The sequence below is a fragment of the Petaurus breviceps genome, unplaced genomic scaffold (assembly GCF_028583685.1).
Source record: "Petaurus breviceps papuanus isolate PSGF00001 unplaced genomic scaffold, PetGlider_PUasm1.0 90925, whole genome shotgun sequence".
Taxonomy (NCBI): domain Eukaryota; kingdom Metazoa; phylum Chordata; class Mammalia; order Diprotodontia; family Petauridae; genus Petaurus; species Petaurus breviceps.
The window spans coordinates 17,509,970-17,515,969 of record NW_027187380.1 but is presented as its reverse complement, the minus strand read 5'-3'; the positions used below and the strand labels follow the sequence as shown (position 1 = coordinate 17,515,969).

The following is a 6,000-nucleotide window of genomic DNA, read 5'->3' as shown; positions in this document are numbered from 1 at the left end:
AGGGATGGGATGAAAGTAGAGAATAGAACAAGTGGGTGGTGGGATAGGAGGGAGGGAAATATAATCAGTCTTTTACAATATATCTTCTATGTTAATGTTTTGCATTAGCTACACATGTACAACCTATACTGAACTGCTTATCTGCCCAGTTAAGGGTGGATGACAAGGGAGGAAGGTTATGAATCTGGAATTCAAAGTTTTAAAATCAAATGTTTAAAATTATAACTATATAAATACAATTATCAATACTATTTTACATGTAATTGGGAAAGAAGATATACAGGCACTGGGTCATAGAGATCCACCATGCCCTACTGGAAAAGTCGAAGGAGGTATGGCAGAAGATATGGGAGAGAGCAGAATGGAGGAGAGGATATCCTGTGGGACTGCTATTTTGGGGTGGTAGGTAGGGGAAAAAAGGGGAGAAAATTTGTAACTTAAAATCTGGCGGAAATGAATGATGTAAATCAGAAGTTAATAAAGCATTTGAAAAATGAAAAAAAAAGAAATAATTAAAGAGACAGAGTAAGAGAAACCTAGGAATATATGAACTGATGCTAAGTGAAGAACCAGGACCACAATTTCTATAATGACTGTAACATTGTAAAGAAAAATAATTGCAAAAGATTTAGGAAGTCTGATCAATGCCCACCACAATTCCAAAGATGAAATATGCTACCCATCTCCTGGCAGAAAGGTGATGAACTCACAGTAGAGAATGAGACATTCATTTTTAGGTGCAGAAAACATGTGCCTTTGTTTTATATGACTACTCTAATTCGTTAAAGAGAGGTTTTCTTTTTCTTATGCTTGTTTCCGGCAAGCAGAATGGGATATAGTGATACTAAAATAAAGAAAAGACCATCAAATAATCATTAAAATATAAACAGAAGTTCAGAAGGAGACATAGGCAAAATAGGATAGTATTGGAACTGTTATATTAAATATGAATTATACCCCAAAAGAGCAACAAGCTTTAGATACCAGGAAAACAGAAATTCATAGTCACAATCCCCTACCCACCTTTTATTTTCTGTGAATATAATAACAATAGCTAGCATTTATATAGGGCAGCTAGGTGATACAGTGAATAGTGTGCTGACCCGGAAGTCAGCAAGATTCATTTTCCTGAGTTCAAATGTGGCCTCAGACACTTAGTAGTTGTGTGACCCTGCACAAGTCACTTAACCCTGTTTGTCTGTTTCCTTAGCTATTATATGAGCTAGAGAAAGAAATGGCAAATGACTCCAGTATCTTTGCCAAGAAAACCCAAATGGAGTCAATATTAACCATGTGTCAAGTACTTAAAAATTTACCTCATTTGATTGTCCCAACAACTCTGGAAGGTAGGTGCTTCTATTATCCTCATTTTGCAGATGAGGAAATGGAGGCAAACAGAGATTAATTGACTCGCCTAAGGTTATATAGCTGCTAAGTGTATGAAACAAGTATAAACACGTCTTCCTAACTCAAGGCCCAGCACTCTATCCAATGAACTACCTAGCTATATAGGAATTACAGTTAATGTATAAAAAAGTTTGTTAATGCAACAAAAGCAATAAAAAGCTCAATGCTTAAATTTATAACAAAAAGAAAATTCATCTAAAAATAAATAATGCATGAATATTATGGAATGTTACTGTGCTATTATGGAATATTACCGTTCTATAAAAAACAATACACATGATAAATAGAGAGAAGTAAACACTTGCATGAACTAATTTGATGTGAAGTAAATAGAGCCAAGAAAACAGTATGCATAATGGCCACAACAATGTAAATGGAAAGAACAATAATCCCAAAATAATTGAAACTAGATGTTGCAAATGTAGGATAAGTACACTTGGTCCCAAAGCAAAGTATAAGAAGAAACTTCCTTTAGCTCCTTTGAAGAGGTGAGGATCCATGGTAGGGCATTTCATGTGATGCTGGAATTAATAATATGCTGATTGTTGATTTTTTCTTCTTCCTCTTTTTATTTTTAGCCTTTGGGAGGGAAAGGATAAAGAGGAAAATATGAGTGATGGAGAAACAAAAGATGTCAGTAAAAGAAATTTAAGACAAATTAATAGAATTGCATTAGATCATCTCTGAGGATCATTCTAGCTTTTAATCTATGCCCCAATGACATTCCTGATTACTACCTCTGTGGCCTTGTTTGTGTTACCTCCCCTTACATTGAGCATTGATTTCTTTGTTCTCTGTAACATGAGTGGGTTCAACCAGATGATCTTTAAGGCACCTCCAGCTCTACATCCATGATGCCATGATTCTTTATAGAACTAGTGTTCTGGGGGCAGAACAAATGCCAACATAATCGGCTCACCATGAGTTAGGTCAGAGTTTTACAGTAGGTGTTTGTGGTGGTTGAAGAGACAGACAGGCTTTGACTTGTCCTCTAAACCAATCTGTATAATAACAAGTCCTGTTCTAACAAGCTCTCACCATATGGGCTGTCCTTGAAGGAAGCATAACTGCTTAGTTAAATAGTAGCTGATAATTATTTTCCCAATTAGCCCAGAATTGGCTAGACATTTGTATATGTTACTGACTTTGGTTTAAAAATTTGTTCAGCACTCTCTTGCCTGTCCATTGTAATGATTTTTCTCCCCAGATGATTGCCAAGGAGGTAGCAGTGGATAGTAAATAGAAGGTTGTATTTGAAGAAGACCAGGTTTGTGTCTGGTCTCAGTGGTGCTGGACACAAGACCATCACCTACATCCTGACTTATGATGAGAATCAGATGATAAAATGTGTATAAAGCATTTAGTGGCCTTAAAGCAATGTGTAATTGCTCCCTCTGACTATTAAATTATAAGCTCTGAGAGGGCAAGGACCACAACAGTGATTCTGCTCATGCAGTATGTAATACGACATGCAATACATATATTTAAGGTTATATAGCTTATGACAGAAAGAATGAAAACAATACCCAAGCAGTAGGGTTTATTTTGTTTGGGAGGGGGAGGGGAAGAGTGGTTTCTCTTTTAAATAAGGGCTTTGATTAATCACCATCTTTTGTTAAATGATCTCAAGGAAGCCTTTCCTGTCCCATTTCACTGTCCATTGGAAAAGAAAATCTTACTGACCAAAACAATAGACATAGGCATTTCCCTCCACTATTCAGTAGAGACTGTAAGGATGCCCTGCCGCTGTAGGAACCTATTTGCATCTCAAGAACTAAAGGACTCTCTGGCAGGCTCAGAGGCCACTCCCATCTCTATGGAGGAACCTTGAACCATTCATTAACACCACAGCACACCTGCCCAGGACTTCAAAGGAATCAGACCCAGCCTCAAAGAAATAGATCTTAAAGAAACCAGAGATTTCTGAGTTGCCTCCCTAGCTTACCTTTTTCTTAGATTTTCATGGGAATAAGCTGTTGTTGGGGGACAGATGGCCTGGGATGTCTATACCAGTGCTCATACCCTGTTCCTTTATTTTAGTAAGGGAGGCGGAAGCAGCTGTTTAGCAGCAGGATGAGAGAATGGCTAGGAGTATTTGAGTAGATGTGGATAAAGCCAATAGCCTCAGAGGACAAAAAAAACTTCTAGGATGTTCAGAAGTACAGGGAACCTTCTGGCAAGTTTGTAGTACAATCCCTGAGAGCCACTAAGTCACCAGAGATCCCTGAATCCCTAGAATCTAAAGAGCACAACCTAAAACCTATGCAGATATTCTTAATCTAGAGTCCTTGAATATTTTTTAATATGTTTCAATAGCTGCATTTCAATACAATTGAAACCCTTTGTAATCCTACATATTTTATTTTTTGCACTTAAAACATTATTCTAAGAAGAGGTACACAGGTATCACCAAACTACTAAAGGGGTGTATAACACAAAAAAAAGCTTAAGAACGATTTGTACTATAGAATTTTATCACCAAATGCTCAGGGCTTCAGCTTTGCCCCTCAAAAGTTCACACACACACACACACACTCTAAACTTACAGAAACCACCACAGATAACCCAAGGGAGTAGATTTGATTGCCAATTGATTCTGTAACATGGAGTCAGTTGGTTTATTCACACCTGTCTTTGCCTTTCTGGGGCTAACCACTGGACTAGAATTTGAGTGGGTGCCTGTCCCACTGGAAAATTCCCCTTTAAGACTGAATTTCAGAAATTACTTCCCCTTACCAAGCTCCCAATAAGCCAGGATCCTTGACCTTCATCTTCTTTGCGTTTTCATTAAGATCCTAATTCTTTATTCTCACTAAAGTTGAACAGAAAAAAAATCCTTCTAAAAATTGTCTAAAACTTATTTATACCATAATCCCAAATAGCTTTAAATGACTTTGTACATCTATAGGTTTACTTTTCCATAAGCAGACGTTACATGTATACTTATTCCCTAATCTTAGATCAGATTAATAAAGTAAGCTCTTAATATGTACTTGTTGACTAACTGATTAGTCAAATCTTCTGTTTATATCAGGCCAAGTTCCATGTGAGCACAGCTTCACCAAAAGGCCAAGTATTGTCATTTCTATAACAGAGCTCAGTAGCTAAGTGGAAAAAAGCTGGGGAAAAAAGTTGTATAATAGTACTCACAAAGAGAAAAAAAAAGGAATTAATTAGTTCTAAAGGCTAAAAAGTATAGTGGAAACAGTACTGAACTTGGAATCAGAATACTTGGGTACAAATCCCTTCTGTGAAATTTGCTAGGTTTTTTTTTTAACTTAAGGATGATCATCTAACCTCTGCAAGCTTTAATTTTCCTATCTGTAGAAAGGGAAAAAAAATAATACTCCACTCACTTCATAAGGTTGTTGTGAGGGATGTAGTTTCTGAATTGTAAGTGTGAGTTATGACAAACAAATATTTGAGTACACTGTAGCGGATGCAAAGAAGTGTAGCAAATGACCCCAAATTCTGAGAATGTTATAGTCTAATAATTCAGGTGACATTTGATCAAAGATTAAAGGAGAGAATTTAGAGAGACAGAAATGATTTGCTCCAGAATTCAAAATTTAATTCAGTCTTGGATTGACACATCAGGTCTTGCCCAAAGAATCCTGGGAGCTTCTAGCCTCCCAATTAACCAAATAATCTTTCTAATGCAAATTTCCCATAAATTTTTAGGCTATAATGAACCTAGAAAAACTGTTTAATCTGCAGACTGTACTGTGCAAACCCAAAGAAATACCTCTTAGGTAGGGCTATTCTATCACATCCCCAAGGGGTCTCCCTTGCTCCAGTGTTGGACCCTTCCTGTCCTACAGTTCACACTATGCTGGTTCACATAATTTGTCCCAATTAAACATTGGGCAATATTAACAGTTGAGTGTAAGACCAGGACTGTTATTGTTCAAGAGGATACAATGAAAGCAAGACCTGAGAATATCCTGCTATTGAAATGTTAATAGAAGCACAGTCTGGAGAAATTAACTGGAAAACTAATTACTCCAGTCCCACTGGAGAGGGGGATCCAAACTAGACACAATGAGCAAGTGTTTTCCTTTCTCTAGTTCATCTAAACCAGTGGAAATTGACCAATTCACCAACCATCACTATCATCACCACCTTGCTTCAGCAGTTCAGAACAAAACCACTTACCTGAGGCTATTTACTAATTTCTCTTTCTTCCTCTCTTCCATGTCCAAGTCAATTCTAAACCAACAAAATGAGAAATATGTTTCTGAAACAAATTTCTAAACTCTTCATTTCAAAGATTTTTTAAGTGGGGCCATAAAGGTTCTACCTAATCTACCTATTTCCCATTGCCATTGAGGATGGGATGGGATGGGATGGGATGGGATGGGATGGGATGGGATGGGATGGGATGGGATGGGATGGGATGGGATGGGATGGGATGGGACAGGGTAGGATAGGATTAGAATTATTTTACATTGAAAAGAAAGAATTTTTATTTTGGTCATGTTTAGCTATAAGTAAAGCTTAGCACTACAGAATTGACACTTTCTAATTGTAGTGCTGGAAAAGACTTTTGAGAGTGCCTTGGACAATAAGGAGATCAAATCAGTCAATACTTAA

General features: G+C 37.1%; 1 long non-coding RNA gene across 1 annotated transcript in view; it reads right to left on the bottom strand.

The window, feature by feature from the left end:
* Positions 1-343: 343 nt before the first annotated feature.
* LOC138152267 (uncharacterized) overlaps positions 344-6,000 on the bottom strand; it is a 54,768-nt gene continuing 49,111 nt past the window's right edge. The window contains exons 2-4 of the long non-coding RNA XR_011166070.1: positions 5,563-5,616; positions 4,144-4,219; positions 344-1,986 (exon numbers count right to left, since the gene is read on the bottom strand). This is a non-coding gene — a long non-coding RNA (uncharacterized lncRNA). The remainder of the gene's footprint in view (positions 1,987-4,143; positions 4,220-5,562; positions 5,617-6,000) is intronic.